The sequence below is a fragment of the Rattus norvegicus genome, chromosome 9 (genome assembly GCF_021556685.1).
Source record: "Rattus norvegicus strain SHRSP/BbbUtx chromosome 9, alternate assembly SHRSP_T2T, whole genome shotgun sequence".
Taxonomy (NCBI): Eukaryota; Metazoa; Chordata; class Mammalia; order Rodentia; family Muridae; genus Rattus; species Rattus norvegicus.
Genome location: NC_141542.1, coordinates 55,502,501 through 55,521,611, shown reverse-complemented (window position 1 = coordinate 55,521,611; position 19,111 = coordinate 55,502,501). Strand labels below are relative to the sequence as shown.

At 42.7% G+C, this 19,111-nt stretch overlaps 1 protein-coding gene across 30 annotated transcripts in view; it reads left to right on the top strand.

Annotated features, from left to right (window-relative positions):
* The first annotated feature begins 1,757 nt into the window (after window positions 1-1,757).
* Rev1 (REV1, DNA directed polymerase) overlaps window positions 1,758-19,111 on the top strand; it is a 72,810-nt gene continuing 55,456 nt past the window's right edge. For 8 of the 30 annotated variants that reach the window (XM_087566081.1, XM_087566082.1, XM_087566076.1 and 5 more), the window contains exon 1: window positions 1,813-2,090. The gene's annotated coding sequence lies outside the window, so the exon portion shown is untranslated. 30 annotated transcript variants of the gene reach the window in all.

The window sequence follows — 19,111 nt, the reverse complement described above, 5'->3', positions numbered from 1 at the left end:
CAAGACGTGCTGGTTACTTTTTTTCAACTGGACACAAGCTAGGGTCATCTGGGAAGAGGAAACATCAACTGAGAAAATGCCTGTATCAGATTTGCCTGTGGACAAGTCTGTGGGATGTTGTCTTGATTGATGATTGATGTGGGATGGTCCAGCCCACTGTGGGCGGTCCCGTCCCTAGGCGGGTGGCCTTAGTTGTGTCAGGGATAGAAGCAAGCCATGAGAGGCAAGCCAGTGAGCAGGGCTCCTGAGTAGTCTTTCGGTTCCTGTACCCACGTTCCGTCCTGACTTCCCTTCGCGGTGGGCTGTAAGTTATAAGGTATCCTCCTTAAGTTGTTTTTTGGTAATAGTGTTTGTCACAGCAAAAGAAAGCAAACTAGGACACTTTATTTGCTTGCGAAAAAATACAAAAAAAAATCTTCGATTACGAAAGAATAGGGAAAAAAAATCAGAAATTGAAATATAATTGCTTATTCCTTGTAGAGCTCAGTTATTTTTCAGTCTCAAAATTAAAATTTTGCTCTTTTCCTTAACTGGAAATAACTGCTGTGTAGAGACAATTTTTACAAAGTCCCCACAAGCCTAATTGCCCCTTCCTTGCCCCCAGTGGCATTTCATTACACAACCTGCTGGTGTTGCAGCTTAGAGCTCATTCTGAAACTCCTGAAATTACACTGTATCTATCTTTTCTATTGTGGGTCCGGAGAAACAGGCAACTCTCTGGGGGTATGGAGGGAATACTGAAGTTGAATTCATCAAGGAGAGCAAGCAAACGAAACAAGAGGGGGAGAGGTTAAAATTGAGACAGACATATATGTTTCAATGTATATATACATACAAATGTATATGTGTATATACAGAGAGAGAGAGATTTTATCCGAGTATCTCCTGTCTTTCTGGGAAAGGAGCCTCAGGTTTACAAAGTCAGTTTTAAAAAGAGAACTGATTGTTTTCTAAGTGCCTGCAAACTCCTTTCAAATGTCTAAGCCGGAGAAGGACCCAAAGTGTTGAGCCTAGGGCGAGGAGTTGGTTGGCTCAATGTCTGAGCATTCCAACAATAAAGATTGTCACAATAACCACACAGTCTTCCATTGAACAGACACAACAGAGGCTGGGAAAATGAGCCTTATAAGACCACTGTTTTTTTTTTTTTTTTTTTTTTTTTTTTGCTAGAAGGTGTAATTGTATCTAAACATCCGTGAATAAATAAATGTGTGTAGCGGTTGTTTTTAAACCATCACAAGGGAAAGCAATTTTCATCAGGTCTGTGTGTTGCACGCGGGAAAGGCAGCAGCCGCAGGTGGAATGCGGGGTCGGCAGTGATAAGACTGTGCGGTGTCGTGTCTGGGCTCTGCCCAGCTGGCTGCCGGCAAGCGACCCTGCGTTCCGCAGAACGTTGTGGGCCGCGCGGTTCTCCGCTCGCCCAACGAGCACATGCCAGCCTGTGTGCGTCCTGGCCGCCGCTAGGTGGCGCCGCACATCAGTCGGAGCGCGCAGCAGCGCTCGGAGGACCCTGCGCGGTCGTCCACCGGGTTAGTCCGGGCACCCGCGCCCTCCGCGGCGGCTGGGGAGTCCGTGCGGGGTGGGGCGGGGCGCGGCTGCGCGTCGCTGCAGCACGATTAGCCAGCCAGCCCGGGCAGGAGGTAGCGTGGTGATGCGGCGGGCCCCGCGCCACCCCCGCCCAGCCAGCCGCACGGTCACGTGCCGCCGAGGCGCTGCTCGCCCCCCCTCTCCCGCGGGCGCCGGCGCGAGAGGAGGGCGGGGCCGGGGTCGCCTCGGGCCGGGCGCGAGCAGCGCGCGTGCGCCGCGCCCGGTGAGTGCGAGCGGGGCCGGGCCAGCCGGCCGCGGCAGGGACGGGAGGGGGAGCCGGGGCGCGCGCCGGAGCGGCGGCGGGGGAGGGGCGGAGGCGCGAGGCGGGCGCCGCGACTGAGGGAGCGTGGGCCGAGGCGCGGTGCGGCTCGGCAGCCGCCTGACCGGTTGCCTTCCCCGGCGTTCTCCTCTGCCGCTGCGAGGGCATTGAGCGGCGGCGGCGGCGCCCGCGGGCCTGAGGAAGCGGTCGGGCCCGGGCATGGTGGCCTGGGGCGGCGCGGAAGGTGAGCGACCCCCGGGCCGGCGGGTGGGGGAGGGGAGCCGAGCCGCCAGGGTCCGGGCCGCCGCCGCCCGCGCGGCCCGAGGCGCCGGGGCCTCGGCCGGGAGTCCGCGGTGCTGCCGCGAGGCCTCCTGTCCGCCGCACCGCGCCGCCCCTGCGCCTCGGGCCGCCGGGTTATGTAACGCGTGACCTCCCGTTCCCCCTCCACCCAGGCGCTGCCTCCCGCGCTCCGTCGCGCGCCCGCGGCCCTGCCTCCGCGAGTCCCGCCGCCGGCGTCGCAAGTCCCCCTTTCCTCTTGCGCCGGCGCCTGGCTGGCCATTCATTTCCTTGCGCGTTCGAGCGTCCGCTCCACCAGCGTTTGCAGAATGTGGCCGGGGCGCCCGGGGCCCGTGCCGCGTGCCGCGGTTCTCCGCTCGCCCCTCCGGTGCACCGGCTTCCTCCCTCCTGCCTTGCTCTCAGGGACCCCGGAAGCAGTGTGTTCCTCGCTCCTTTTCCCTTGTTACTTATCTGTCCCTTCCGTGTGCAGGACACCTGTCCCCAAGTGTCCGTACAGGTGCTCAGTTCATTGACACTTGGGTGTGCTGTTAAAACAACAGTCGGGGTAGTCAGGCACTTGTCTGTTTGGAGGCTCTTCCTGTCCCCGGTTTGCAAAGCCCGTACCTTCCTGCAGTATCGTTCCGTAATTGTTTTAAAAAAACACTACAGGTGGTACATGCCTAGGATTTTACTGTGTTTTTCTTGGACCTGGCGGGTATAAAGTAGAAACGGTGTGTAGATTAAAAATAGAGACCTGGTAGAAAGGATTTAACTATTAGGGACTATGTGACAACTCTTAAATTATCTGCTTGGTCTCTGGCTCCTCTAGTCCTTTAGGTAGAATTATAATGTCATAATAGGAGTGCACATTAGTTCAGTTTAACGCTATCTCCATGAGTCAGTTTTCCCACAGAGGCAGTGCTTTGCCCAGACAAATGTCGCAAGAACACGCTTCCCGCCCTTCCAGTGCTGGACACTTGGAAGCTTACCATCCAGGAATTCAGTCTGGGAGAGTGCTTTCGCTCACTGCTTAGCCTAGTTATTTGCCATCTTTCTTGAATTTCTCTGTTTTCTTGTTTGTGTCTTGTAGGTCCTTTGAGGTCAGTATGTACCAAATCGTGTATCTTGTCATGAAACTTTACTCCTTTTTATGGTAAATAATGCGTATTTGTTTGTTTGTTTTTTTTTAAGGGTGGGAATCGCTTTTAACATTAATCTTATCTCTATGTCGTCTCATGTAGAAAAATACACGTTTTCAAAATGAATGTGCTTAAATATGTAACTACACTTCTTTACCACTGAAAAACTAAGATTCAAAATAGGAAGAAAAAAAAAAAACCTGTTCTCAACAACCGGTCACTGTAAATAAATTCCAGTGACTACATATACCTATGTTTAACAGTCAAACACACAGTATTTAATGGCTTTTGAAGTGGAAAGATCAAAGCATTTAGATATGGGCTTGAATTTTGTCTCTGCTGGTATATGAATTTGGACAAGCTTTTCTTTTTTCTTTTTTCTTTTTTTTTCGGAGCTGGGGACCGAACCCAGGGCTTTGCGTTGGCTAGGCAATCGCTCTACCACTGAGCTAAATCCCCAACCCCTGGACAAGCTTTTCATTCATAGTTTGAAGACATCATTTTCCAGTTTGGGTAGCTGACTAATTACTTCTTAAATAAAAGGCATTTAATGAGACTGAATCCACAGGTACCCAGTAAGTGTCTTCTGTGGCGTACTCTTGTAGCTGTGCACTGAATAGGATTGGTATGCTAGAGAGAGTACCATGAGAAGAAAACTAATCACAGGAGGCCTTAGGCACCTGCTTCTACAAGTGAGTACATACTGAAGGCTGGTGTGATTCTTTGTGCTTAATTAGAGTATTGGGGATTGCAAATCAGGGTATAAACTGGGTTTGGCTCATCTCAGCAGTAGGTAGGCAGAGGCAGGGGGATCTCTGGTAGCTTGAGGCCAACCTGATCTACATAGTGAGGTACAGATCAGTTAGGGCTCGAAAAGTTAGACTCCATCAGAAATAAAAACCGAAATAAATCAGGGTAAGTTAAACAGAATATCAGTAAACAACTTCATTTCTAGTAGCAACAATGCCAACATTAATGTGGATATTAATAGATATTTTAAATTTTAATTTTCTTTGAACACAACTTGAGAGCATGAGGAGAGTGATAATTCAGAGACAAGTTTCAGGCACTTTAGTGTCTCCTTGTAAACCATGCACAGATACAAGTCTTAAGTTCTAGTGTTACCTTCCTTAAATTGTTGGATTAGTGCCCTTACTGGTGTCCTTATTTTCCTTGCTGTCACTCACATAACAATCAGAGTGACCTTTTGAAAAAGAACTTCGGTTGAACTTTTCATAGTTAAAATCTTCCAAAAACTCTAGATATTAGAATTGAATCTAAGCTCCTCCTCCCTGCCATCAGGGCAGCTGCCAACTTAGCCTTAGCCTTACCCCATGACTCTCTCTCATATTGGTCTTCAGGATGCTACCCAGGCAGATAGACTGGACACCTCTTCTGGCTGGTGACAGTTGTTCTTGGCTTCTATTGCTGTTCTTTACTTGAGGGAGCTCCTGCTAGTTTCACTTGTTAATTATTCCCATTAGATTTGTTGACTCTCTCTTCCTAACTACAGGGTGGAGGTCTTATTGGATAGATCCGTAATTTTATCCCTAGTACCTAGTAATTGCTGTAGTTGATTTGAACATTTAACATCTTCAGTCCAGATCCTGCCTGCTACCATTTACTGCTTACATGACCCTGGACCAGTAAATGACTTTGGGTGCTCGTTTTACTCAGCTGTGTATGATGACTGTAGTATCTCCTACTTTACAGAGCTGCAGTGAATGATCGAGTTAGTACATGCTAAAGAACACAGGTCTGAGCTTTCTCTGCTGTGTGGAGAGGCCAGAGGTCTGTTTGCTTGCTATCTCTCAGTTGCTTTCTACCGTAGCTTTGTCACAAACTTCACTGCAGCTGGAGCTTGGCATTTGGGCTGGACTGGTTGACTCCTTTTACTGACATCATTTCGGTTTTGTATTTTAGAGACGGGGTTTCTCTTTGTAGCCCTTGCTGCCTTGGACCAGAACTGTAGACCAGACCACTTGCCTCTGTCTCCAGAGTTTTGGATTAAAGTTGTATGCCACTATTGCCTGGCTTCTGACAACACTGTTTACTGTTGACCTGAGATAGAATTTTATTAATTTTTTTTAATATTTACTTACTTATTTAATGTATGTCTTCATTTACTTATTTAATGTGTCGCTGTCTTCAGACACACCAGAAGAGGACCTCAGACCCCATTACAGATGGATGTGAGCCACCATGTGGTTGCTGGATTTGAACTCAGGACCTCTGGAAGAGCAGTCAGTGTTCTTAACCACTGAGCCATCTCTCCAGCCTTAATTTTTTTTCCCAGAGCTGAGGACTGAACCCAGGGTCTTGTGCTTGCTAGGCAAGTGCTCTACCACTGAGCTAAATTCCCAACCCCCTTAATTAGTTTTTATATTTGATTTTTTTGAATAAAATTTTGTTGCTAACCAAAAATTTACTTTTAAAATACCTTCTCCATCTAGAATAAAATAAAAATAAACTGCTAAGAATGGCCTCACTTTAGTCTTTATATATATATGATTTATTTTTCAATCTAAAGAAGATGCTAAATAATTTTCCTACAGCCACCCACCAGAGTGGCTTGTGCTCCTACTGGAAATATGGTCGTGGTGAGAGAAGTTGCTGGGGCTTCTTCTTTTCAGACAGGAACATCCTTGAAGATCTTATGGAAGTCTGTTTTCTGTAGTTTTTAGGAAGGAGAGGTGTGATATTTTCTGCCATCTTGCACAAGGAATTTTCCCTACATGTTGTATTTTTTTTCAAGTTGGCACTTAAAGCAACCTAGTGATAATCTACATACCTTCCTTTTTGTCTTTTTTTTAATGCATTTTTTCTTTAGCTTTTATGAAAACAAGACCATGACTTTGTAATAATAAACACTTTGAGTTAATACAGCTTAAGTTATTTTTACAAACCTAAGATTCTGCCCATGGCAATTATATTTGCTTAACACTAGATATTTTTACTTAGCTTCTGTCCTTGGCAAAATGACTTTTTGTAATTCCTTTTATTTTTATTTTTTGTGTAATTCTTTTTATATCCCAGTCTCAACTTTAAGTCATAGGATTCTAAGCCTTGTGCCTGAAACTTAGAAATACTGCTTGTCTTTTTAACATTCGTTCCAGAATTTAAGAATAATTGGTAAATTACTATGTATGGACTATCTTCCAGGGCCCTTTGCTAAGTGATTTCTCATTTAATATTCAAAAGCACTGTATAAAGTTGGCACACTTATAAAGAAACAGATTTGTGGAGATGATAGTACTTGGCTGGGTCACATTGTATAAAAGGAACTGGGATCTTCTCCCTGATTCATGACCCAGGTCCTAACTCCTTTGCAAGTTCCATTTTAAAAGGACAAAGTTTTTCATTGTTGTCATGTGTTTGTAAGTGTATGTTCCTTATAATTCAAGTGCCTGATCCCTGAAGCTGTAGCTAGAGGTGTTTGCAGGACCTGGGAGTCCAACTCCAGGCCTCATGACTGCAGCAAGTTTTTTTTTTAAAGTCTTTCTCCCCCCCCCCCACCCCACTGAGCTAAATCCCCAACCCCAGCAAGTTTCTTTTTAACCTGGGAACCATATCTCCAGCCCCCAGGACGGTTGTTCACGAAGAGTTTAACACAGATTTTAACGTGGACGTGGAGGGAGGGGAAGCACAAGCATTAACAGGCATGAGAGAGAAGGGGAGTTATTGGTGTGTAAGTGAGCTTTGTAAACCTAAGACAAGGGAGTCTGGGCTTCTCAAAAGAGAACTCAACATTTAAGTGTCTTAACAGTTGCATGGATGATTTTTGTGGCTTTTAAAATTACATTGTTCTGAGAAGTATATCCTTAAAAAATTAACACTCGGGGTTGGGGATTTAGCTCAGTGGTAGAGCTCTTGCCTAGCAAGCGCAAGGCCCTGGGTTCGGTCCCCAGCTCCGAAAAAAAGAAAAGAAAAAAAAAATTAACACTCATAATATAGCTACATTGTGTGCTTTCTTACTTGGCTAAGAAATGATGTGGAAAACCTATGTATTTTTAATTATGCTCATTTATTTTGTATGCATGTCTCTGCATTTAGTGTGTGTATATGGAGGTCAGGAAGGTGATCCTCCTACCACGTGGGTTCTGGTGATCAAACTTGGATCTTCCTGCTTGATAATAAATGCTTTAATCCCCTTTTAAAATTTACATTTACTTATTTGTGTATGTGTGGAGGTCAGAGGACATCTGGTAGGAGTCAGGCTTCTCCTCCTCTTGTTTAGATCCCAGCTGTTGAACTCATTGCTTCAGGCTTGGTGACCAGAACCAAGTTTGTTCCTGTGGCTGTGTATATGTGAGCCTGCATGTGTGCAGAGCCATATGTGTGGGTGCTTGGGTGCCGGTCACTGTTTTTATAAATGGGTTTTCACCAGCTTGGAATTTGAGCATGAAGGTTAGGCTGGCTGAGGAGAAACGCATTCAGTCTCCTCCAGCACAAGTGTGTATCACCAACCAGGTTCTGCTGCTGCTGCTGCTGCTGCCTGATTTCATTTATCCCCTTAAGCACAGTCCGATTTCTGTAGCTGAAGTTTTGATGTAGGTTCTTTGGGCACAGGATCTCCTTCCTCTCCATTGTGTTGGGCATTGATCTGTGAAGCACATGAGTAGACTGCTCTTCCGCCGAGCTGTAGCCTAGTGAATATTTAACTGCTTGTGCAACCTTGGGGAAAGGCCTCGTGAAACTCCAAGTAAAGTGAGTTTCTAAGTTTCAAGGGCCTCCCGACCTTTCCATGAGGGACTGTTTGAACTCGGAAGAAACAGCTGCCTCCTGCTCATATGTGCTCTGGAGGGAGGGGTTGCTTCTGTGTGTTCTACTGTGCAGCAGACGTTTGTTTTCGCCAGATGTTCTTTACATAGCTCCTGTTGTAAGTTGGGTCTATAGATACTTTCTGGGCTTTTTTTCTTTCTTTTTTTTATTTTATATACATTGGTGTTTTGCCTTCTTGTATGTCTATATGTGAGAGTGCCACATCTTGAAGTTCTCAACAGTTATGGCCTGCCATGCGGGTGCTGGGAATTGAACTTGAGTCTCTGGAAGAGCAGTCAGTGCTCTTAAGCACTGAGTCATCTCTCCAGCTCCACTTTTCTGGTTTTTAAAAAAGTCAGTTGTCTGAAAATGCTGGTATTTGGTATTTCTTTGAATCACATTGTTTGATCTAGATAATTTACTGCTACTGATTGGAAGAAAAAAAAAACCAGATGTTTGTGTTTGAGATGGAAGTAATGCTAATGTATTTGTTAGACTTGTAGAAAGTTCTGAGGAGCTGTTTGGAATGTTAGTCCTTAAGAGGGAGTACTGACTGTTCAACTTCGTGAGAGTGGGGGCTAAGTTCTTCTTCATGTCCTTCATGGCTAATGGAAAACATTCTAATTGTCTTTAAAAAATCATATTAAACTCTCTTGAAATTCACTTTCTCAGAACCTAGTAGGTATAGTAGTGGCCATTATGTTAGGGACCTGTAGTTCAGGAATTGAAGGTAGAGGCAGGAGGATTGTGGTCATAACCATCAGCCTCAGCTACCTAGTGAGTTTAAGACCAGGCCGGGCTATTCGAGAGCCAGTCTCAAAACTCAGCAAATGCTAACCAAACATAGTGTACTAAATGAGCTTAAATTAAATTGGATTACACTTAGAGTATCTTGAAGAATGTAGCATCTCATCTTTAAAGGCAGCAGCTTTAGCTCTATGTATGAGAAGTCTCACCTGAAGGCAAGGGAAGAATCCAGAAGTTTTGGCAAGTGAAATTTTCTCCTTTTTATGTTTACTTATAGTTACATGGAATCTAAAGATTAGCTAGAAAAGAGACTTGCAAATAAGGAACTTACAGAAAAGTCTCTCTCTCTCTCTCTCCCTCTCTCTCTCTCTCTCACACACACACACACACACACACACACACACACACAGTGTGTGTGGGTTGTACTAGTGAAGGCTAGAGGTCAGTGTTCAGTGTCCTCCATTGCTCACTCCCTTGTTTTCTAACATAGGCAGTCTCACTGATTGTGTAACTCATCCAGTCAGCTAGTCCAGGCTGGCATTGCCTAGTGAGCTCCAGAGATTCACTTCAGACTCCAGGGGTTAAAAGTGTGTGCCACCATGCTAGGCTTTCTTTTCTTTTATGTAGGTGTTGAAGACCACAACTCAGACCTCAGGCTGTCATGCTTGAAGGACAGTCAATTTACCACAGAGCCATTTCCCCAAGACCAAGTTAGATCATACTTTTAAACTTTAGTTGCTCCAAGGACATTATTTCTAGTTGCATACTGTTGATGCTCATTTACCTTGTGAGTTTTAGATGGTACTGTACGGTGGAGCGCACAGGATGCGGTTTTCTGATGCTTTTCTTGTGCTCCTTATGCGTGGACATGTGTACTTCCCTCCCTAAATTAATAAAGTAAGATTAAAGCTTCTTAGGTTGATACTCTAGGCCTTCTGTTACATTCCTCAGCTGTGTCACTTCATCTACATCTGGCCATGGGTCCGGCTTCCCAGTTAATTCCATAATGTTGCCTTAAGCTTCTTGGTATTTTTTGTAGTTTCATGATTTTTTCCTCTTTGTGACGTCATTGCTGTTTCTACCTTTCTGCCTGCTTTCTTTCTGCCTTTAACAGCACACATAGTATTTCATTCCTGTTCCTTTGAAGTGTTGCTTTGGTGGTTTTCTTCTCTAACCTGAGTTTGATTACTCTCTGCACTGATTGGCATTCTGTCAGTGCTTCTAATGTAAGATCCAGTATTTAGTTTTGTGTAAGCCTTTCTGATTACATTATCTTTTACACTTAACTTTACTTACCTTGAATACTGCACACGACAGTGCATTTGAAGGACACTATAATCTGCTCTGAATTAGGAAGGGAGGAGAGGGAGGACAGACAGGAAAGACCGTCACCTGTAGTATATACATCCTTTGGTATTCATCTAGGCAGAGCACCATTAGCAACACTGTCTCTTTTCCTCATACACTCTTTTCCTCTGAGCTCCTGCGCTAATCTCTGTCTTCATTTACCCTCTGTGCACACTTTATATATCAGTAAAACCAGCCCACGACCAGCAGTTTATGAATTAACTGGGAAATTTCTAGAAATATAAATTTTTATCCCTGCCCAAACCTGTAGTCTCTGAATCAGAACCATTGAAGTTGGGATGCAGTGGTCTATGTTTGGTTCTGTAGGCCTGTGTGTGATTCTGACACTCAGTAATGAGAACTGCAGCTCCAGAGAAAAACCTTCGAGACTGCTCGTGTTCCTTACCCGTCTTGTCTTATCATTAGACTTGTGCGTATAACCCATGAAATCCTGTGATTTCAGCTTAGTGTGATTTATTGCAGCCTTGACGTTTCCTACAGATAATTATTTGCTGCTTTTCCACAGGCATGGCTAATGGTATTTTACTTCTTTACACTCTCTTTGTTTTGCTCTGTTGCCTACTCAGCTTTAATTTTACCTAGCTTCTCATACAGTTCAGAACCACCTGCCTGGTGATGGTTCCTCCCACAGTAGTCCGGGCCCTCTTACATTAGTTAAAAATGGAGACAGAGACTTGTCCGCAGGTCAGTCTGGTCTAGGCAGTTCTTTATTGGAGGCTTTCCTCTTAGATGATTCTAAGCTATGCCAAGTTAACAAAGCTAAGAAGGACAAGGACATTAGAAACTTTTGTTGGTATTTTCCATAACAGTGGATCCAGAGAGTTTTATTATACATCTTACTGTCTTTTACAATCTATGTATAGTTAATTTAAATGTGGAATAGATTATTAATTCTAAAATTATTAAGTGTTCTTAAGTTTATTAGGGCACAGGCTAAGATGCTAGAAAAGACTGTATCCAGTGCAAACAATATTGAGACTTTTCTCTTGCCCGTGACAGTCGGATGGTAGGCAGCTGATCCAGAGTGGGCACTGCTGCAGTTCTCGGGCTGTGCGGGGTCACAGGGCCCTCTGGTAGCTCAGCCATTCTCTAGGGACTGCAGTTGAAACTGCATTCTTGATAAAGAACTAAGCAGTTTTCTTTAAGAATGTAGGATATTTGATCTCTGATACTAGGGAGGGCAAAAAGAAAGAATATGACAGACATTTTTCCTGTGTTCTCTGTTCGTATCTTACTGGCCAAGATTTAGTCACATGCATACTTTTGATTTTAGAGGCACCTAGGAAATGTAATTTATAGTTGTCAGTTCTGTCCTATTAAAAATGTGAGAAATGTGAAGGAAAAATTGAAAATTAGAAGATAATGTCTTTTCTCCCTGAGTAGGTAGCCTTGTTATTTTGGTCAGGGATGAGGGGATCATTTCTTTTTTTTTTTTTTTTTTTTAAAGATTTATTTATTATATATAAGTACACTGTAGCTGTCTTCAGATACACCAGAAGAGGGCATCGGATCTCTTTACAGATGGTTGTGAGCCACCATGTGGTTGCTGGGAGTTGAACTCATGACCTCTGGAAGAGCAGTCGGGTGCTCTTAACCGCTGAGCCATCTCTCCAGCCCCGAGGGGATCATTTCTAATGCCAATTTTAGGTTTGGGGATCTAATGGTCACACTGGTTCAGTAAGTCTGGATGAGCTCAGAGAACTTGTAAAAGGTCTTAGGTGTATGCTTGATTTATTATAGTGAAACAATACAGATGAAAATTAGCCAAGGGAAGAGATGTGTGCACGAGCACATATAAAAGTCGGTGGGGAGCTTGATTCTCTCTGGGTAGAGCTTTGACAGTTCTATGCAGGACTAAAGGGACTCATTGCAGCTTTATTACCCACAGTGTTTATTGGAACTGGAACACTTGGGAGTTCAGTTTGCAGTCCTTCAGGAGCTTGTAAATAAATGGCCCAAAGTCACCATTCCAGGTCATGTTATTAAGCTATTTGCAATATCTGCTATTTGTTTAATAGCAAATTTCAAGATTATGTAGGATATTGTCCAAGAACCAATGCCAAAGGCCAGACCTTTCTTCGGTTAGTTTTTAATGTGTAGCCATGTGTCATGGGCAGGCACATCTCATTTTTTTGGGAAATGAATAGAAAACGTTTCAAAATATTCTTGTTTATTGTCTTTTTTTTTTTTTTCCCTTCGGAGCTGGGGACCGAACTCAGGGCCTTGCGCTTCCTAGGCAAGCGCTCTACCACTCACTGAGCTAAATCCCCAGCCCCTTGTTTATTGTCTTAAAAGCTTTTGTTATTATATATGTTACAACATATATGTTAGAGTGGTATATCTGTTACTGATGTTTTAAAATTACTTTTACATGTATGGGTATTTTGTCTGCATGTATATGTACCACATTTGTCATTAGTGCCTGTGAAAGTCACAAGTGGGCATCTGACCCCACGGAACATGTAGTTCCTCCATAAGGCTTCTCTAAAAGAGCACTCAGTACTCTAAATTGTGGAACCATTGGGCCATTTCTCTAGCCTATGAATAAGCTTTTTTTGTTTTTTTTTTTTTTAATGTTTAAAGCTCTGGGTAGAGCTTTGACAGTTCTATGCAGGACTAAAGGGACTCAGTAGTGGAATGTAGAGTTGGTCAGGTTCAACCTTATCCATAAAGAGCTGAGATTTTACTGATTTTAAAGTCCGTGACTTGGTACCAAGTTGACTATGTTTCTACTTTACATGCACATGGACAAGTTGGAATTAGTCTTATATTTAGGGTTTATTTTCATCCTTAGTTCTGTTAAAAGTATGACTGCTAATGTGTCTATCACAGATAGATGCTAAATTCCCTGGTGGGAAAGCATCCATTTTTTCTATTTTTAAAACAATTTGTGTGTATGGTGGGTGGTAGGTGGGGGGACGTGTGTGTGTGTGTGTGTGTGTGTGTGTGTGTGTGTGTGTGTGTGTGTGTGTGTAAACAACCTGTGGGAGTCCACTCTCTCCCTTTTCAGCAGTGGCTCCCAACCGTCCTAATGTTACCTTTAATACAGTTCTTCATGTAGTGGTGACCCAACTATACAATTATCTTTGTTGTTACTTTATAACTCTGATTTTGCTACTGTTATAAATCATGTAAACATTTGATAGACAGGATATCTGGTATGTAACCCAGGTGACATGGTTGTTTGACCCCCAGAGGGGTCATGACCCTTAGGTCATCGGACCTGGTGTGTTTACTTGGCTAAACTATCTCACTGTTCTCACTGTTTTTACTGAATTGTACTAAACTAGATTAATTCAACAGAAGTGGTCTCCCATAGCAACACATGATAATATTGTTATTTTCTCATTTGAAAATATGGGAATATTAATTTTAAAGAAAAGTATATATAACTGGGCATGATAGCACACACTTTAATGCAACATTCAGGAAGCAGAGGGAGGTAAATCTCTGAGTTTCAGGCCAGTTTGGTCTACATGGCAAGTCCCAGGCCAGTGAGGCCCTGTTTCTAAAACCATAATTATGATTTTACATCTCAAACTAGCATTTCAGCTTCATCAGTGTTCTAGCCTCTCTGTTGAGAAGGCAGTAGTGTTGCCTGTCTATCTATCCTGTAGCTGTGTTGTAAAGATCAGTCACACCATGAACACGAGTCATTAGTAGGAAGAGTGCGTTACTTCCAGAAAAGGGTGTGAGAAATGCAAAGTCCATTTTCTTCTTGTTTTGGTTTGGTGAGTGCCCTAGTTAGCTCTGTTAATACAGTTTTTGGAGCTCTGCTTACCTTCTGTTGGTCAAGATAATGCCTTAGCTAAGTGTGGCACTTGTCTTCTTGGGAAGCTGGGGCAGGAGTTAGGAGAACCCTGACTTAAAACCTAAAAAGTGTCTATCATCTCATAGAGAAGTTGTTTTATTATAGTAGAGAGAAAAGCACAAGAAACTGAAGATGGAGGAAGAAGACTCCTAAGTTAAGGAGTGGGGGAGGTGGTCACTAAGCAACTCGACTAGACTAAAACATCCTGGTGGTGTACTGTGTACGTCTTTTTTTCCTAAAAGGCATCTTAGACATAACACTTTTCTTAGAATGTGCACCATCTTGGTTTAGAATCCCTATAAACAAGTCTAGAAATGAAAGCTAGTATTTGTGCTTTCATGGACGTGGTTCCTAGGCCCTTTCACTTGGGTATATAGCTTTTGTTTTCACATTAAATAGCTTGGTGTGCATCCCTTCAAATTCAAAATTCTAATGTTCATATGTAGGTTGGATCTGCTATGCTTCATGAGGAGAATGTCGGCACTGCACATAGAAGTTTGAGAACCATAGCCAGGAACATCACTGATGGTCTGCTCTGTATGGATGAGTCACTACAAAGTCTCAAAAAGCAGCTGCAGTTCTTGTATTTAAATGTATTACAGAAGTTCAACAAGCCCCAACCCTTTATGGACAAAAACAAGAGCGCACAGGTGCAGGCAGGCACCGCACTCTTAGGCTGTGGCCTTGTGCTTAACTTCCTGAAGGCAGAATGTGGCCTTTCTAAGTTGCTTGTGTTTGGCCTCCATTGCTTCCTGATTCCAAGGGAAATGTGACAGGCCCTGCTGCACAGACTTGGAAAGTTGACCTCCCAGCTTTGTGGCTCCCCACCGGTTTGCCAGGTTCTGATCCTAGAGCATGCTTCTAACTTTCCGCCTTTAAAAAGGTATTAACAATTATGGTACAAGGCTTAAAACATAAAATCCTAACACTTTGATGATCCTTTGTTTTGTTTTTAAATTTTTATGTGTACGGTGTTTTGCTTGATTGTATGTCTCTTTACCACATTCATGCCTGGTAACCACAGAGGCCAGTTGTGAGCATCGGGTACTCCTGGGACTGGAGTTAAAGATAGTTGTGAATCACCATGCGGGTGCTGGCAGTGGGGCCCACCACAGTCCTTGAAAGAGCAGCCAGTGCTCTTGGCTGCTCAGCCATCTCTGGTCCCATCCAGTTTTTAAAATGGGAAGTTCAGGAACATTAATACAGTGTGCAGCAGACATTACCACTGGTGATCCGTAGATCCTTTCACCTTGACTTAAGATGGATGCTTCTTGTTACTACCCACAGTCTCTAGTTTCAGTCTCATAACTACTTGAAGTATCCGGTCTGAGTGACATGCTACAGTATTTATCTTTTTTCCCTCTAGCTTTTTTTGCTTTGCTTTAAAAAAGATTACCATCTTTGTTAGTTTTGACCGCTATTGCTTACCACAATATTTTCATGACTTTGTTGTAGCATGTGTTAAGTTTTTAAGTCTAACATTTCATGTATGTATGTGGCACATTTAGTTTCTGTGGTCTTACGTCAGTGTACATTTGGTACCAGTAGCCTGTACCTTTTAGCTGCTATGAATGCTGTGCTGTGAATATAGGTGTATAGATAATGCTTCCCTACCTTGAGTTTGGATGTATACTTGGAGTTGGACTTAGATAATTTTAATTCTGCTATAATGCTTTGAGTTTCTGTGAGATGTTGGAACATTTTTTTTTGGGTATATGCTCAGGAGTGGTATAGTTGTGTCTTGTAGAATTATTCCCAGTTTTCTGAGAAATTGCCAAATTGATTTCCAGAGTGGTCGTACAAGTTTGCACTCCCACCAGCAGTAAAGAAGTGTTGCCCTTGCCCCACATCCTGGTGAGTATGTGCTCGCTCTTGTGTTTTTGATCTTCGCCTTTCTGATGGGCGTAAGATGAGACCTCAGAGTGGTTTGGATTTGCATCTCCCTGGTGACTGAAGACTTTAAACATTTCTTTAAGTGCTTCTGGGCCTGTTGAGAATTCTCTGTAGCTCTGTACCCTGTTTTTTAATTGGGTTATTTGGGTCGTTGTGTCTGACTTCTTGAGTTTTTGTAAATTTTGGATATTAGCCCTCTCTCAGATGTGTAGGGTTAGTGAAGATCCTTTCCCAATCTGTGAGCTGCTTGTTTGTCCTCTTGACAATGTCCTTTGCCTTACAGAAGCTTTGCAGTTTCATGAGGACCCATTTATTAATTGTCGATCTTAGAGTCTGAGCTGTTGGTGTTCTGTTCAGGAAATTGATTCCTGTTCCAATATGTTCAAGGGCATTTTCTGTTTTTCTCTTCTATGAGATTTAGTGTACCTCGTTTCATGTTGAGGTCTTTGATCCACTTGGACTTGAGTTTTGTGCAGGGTGATAAGTATGGATCTATTTCCATTCTACATGCTGACCTCCAGTTAGTCCACCACCGTTGGTTGAAGATGCTTTCATTTTCCATTGGATGGTTTTGACTTCTTTGTCCGTATGTGTGTGGGTTTTTTTTTTTTTTCTTTTTTCTTTTTCTTTTTTTAGGAGCTGGGGACCGAACCCAGGGCCTCACGCTTGCTAGGCAAGCGCTCTAGCACTGAGCTAAATCCCCAACCCCGTGTGGGTTTATTTTTGAGTCTTTAGTTGGATTCCATTGATCAACATGTCTGTCTCTGTCTCAATACCATGCAGTTTTTATCACTATTTGTAGTACACCTTGAGGTCAGGGATAGTGATTCCCCTAGAAGTTCTTTTATTGTTCAGGATTGTTTTGGCTATCTTGAGTTTTTTTGTTTTTCCATATGAAGTTGAGAATTGCACTTTCCATGTCTGTGAAGAATTGTGTTGTAATTTTGATGGGGATTGCCCTGAATCTGTAGCTTGCTTTTGGTAAAATGGCCATTTCACTATGTTAATTCTACTTATTTGTGAACATGGGAGATCTTTCCATTTTCTGATATCTTCTTCAATTTTTTTCTTCAGGGACTTGAAGTTCTTGTCATACAGATCTTTCACTTGCTTGGTTAAAGTCACACCAAGATATTTTATATTATTTGTATCTATTGTAAAGGGAGTTTCACTAATTTCTTTCTTGGCCTATTTACCATTTGTATAAAGGAGGGCAACTGATTTCTTTGTGTTAATTTTGTATCTAGCTGCTTTGCTGAAGGTGTTTATCAGCTGTGGGAGTTCTCTGGTAGGGGACACTTATGTATACTATTATACCATCTGCAAATAGGGTTACGTTGACTTCTTCTTTTCAATCTGTATCCCCTTGCTCTCCTTGAGTTGTCTGATTGCTCTGTCTAGGACTTGGGGTACTGTGTTGAGTAGCTAGGGAGATAGTGGGTAGCCTTGTCTTGTCCCTGACTTTAGTGGAAGTGCTTTGTTCTCTCTCCATTCAGTTTGATGCTGGTGGTTAGCTCACTGTGCATTGTGTTGACTGTGTTTAGAATGGCCTGTAGCCATGATCTCTCTGATAACCTTTAATGTGGAGGGCGCTGGGTTTCATCAGAGCTTCTCTCAGCATCTGGGGAGGGAGTCATGGGATTTGGTTTTCTTTCTTTCAGTTTGTTTATATGGTGGATTACGTTGATAAATTCTCATATATTGAACCATCCCTGCATCCCTAGGATGAAGCCTACTTGATCTTGGTGGATGATATCTTTGATGTATTCCTGGATTCAGTTTGCAATTACTTTATTATTTTTGCATCAGTGTTTATAAGAATAATCTGTCTGGAGTTCTCTTTCTTGGTAGGGTCTTTGTGTGGTTTAGGTATCAGGGTGACTGTGGCCTCATGGATTTAGTTTGGCAGTGTTCCTTCTGTTTCTGTTTTGTGGAATGGTTTGAGTAGTGTTGGAATTAGCTTTTCTTCGAAAGTTTGGTAGGATTCTGCACTAAAACCATCTGGCCCTGGGTTGTTTTTTGTTGTTGTTGTTTTTTGTTTTGTTTTTTTTTGGTTGGGAGACTTTTAATGACTGCTTCTATTTCTTTAGGGGTTATGGGGCTGTTTAAATAGTCTACCTGATCTTGATTTAACTTTGGTAAGTTGTTTCTGTCTAGAAAACCATACATTTCATTAAGATTTTCCAATTTTGTGGAGTACAGGTTTTTGAAGTAAGACCTAATTAATAATTCTTTGAATTTCCTCAGGGTCAGTTGTTATGTCTCCTTTTTCATTTCTGATTTTGTTTATTTGGATACTGTCTCTCTGTCTTTTGGTTAGTTTGGCTAAGAGTTTGTCTCTCGTTGATTTTCTCTAAGAACCAGCTCTTGGGTTTGTTAATTCTTTGTGCTGCTTTCTTGTTTCCAGCTGATTGATCTCAGTCCTGATTTTGATTATTTCTCACCTTCTACTCATCTGTGGTGTGCTTGCTTCTTATTTTTCTTGAGCTTTCAGGTGTACTTTTAAATTGCTGATATGAGAATTTTCTTTATGGAGGCACTTAGTGCTATGAATTTTCCTCTTAGCACTGCTTTCGTTGTGTCCCATAAATTTAGGTATGTTGTGTCTTCATTTTCATTGAAGTCTAGAAAGTCCTTAATTTATTTCTCCCCAGACCTGAATGGAGATCATTGCATGTAGAGAGTTGTTCAAGTTCCATGAGTGTGTAGGCTTCCCAGTGTCTGTTGTTACTGAGTCTAGCTTTAATCCGTGGGGGCTGATGAGATACAAGTCAGTAGTTCAGTTTTCTTACATCTGTGAGGCTTGCTTTGTGACTGTGTGTGTGTGTGTGTGTGTGTGTGTGTGTGTGTGAGAGAGAGAGAGAGAGAGAGAGAGAGAGAGAGAGAATGAATATGATCAGTTTTGGAGAAGGATCCAGAGAGAGAGAGAGAGAGAGAGAGAATATGAATGAATATGATCAGTTTTGGAGAAGGATCCATGACATGCTGAGAAAAAGGTGTATTCGTTGTTTGGGAGAAGTAGTCTATAGATGTCTGTTAGGTTCGTTTGATTCATAATGTTAGTTTCATTATTTCATTATTGAAATAATTATATTCATTATTGTTTAGTTTTTGTCTGGGTGTCCTGTCAAATTTGTGAGAGTTTAGTGTTGAAGTCTCCCACTATTAATGTGTGAGGTTTGATGTTTGATTTAAGCTTTAGCAATGTTTTACAAATGTGGGTAGGTGCCCTTGTGTTTGGGGAATAGATGTTTGGAATTCAGATATCTT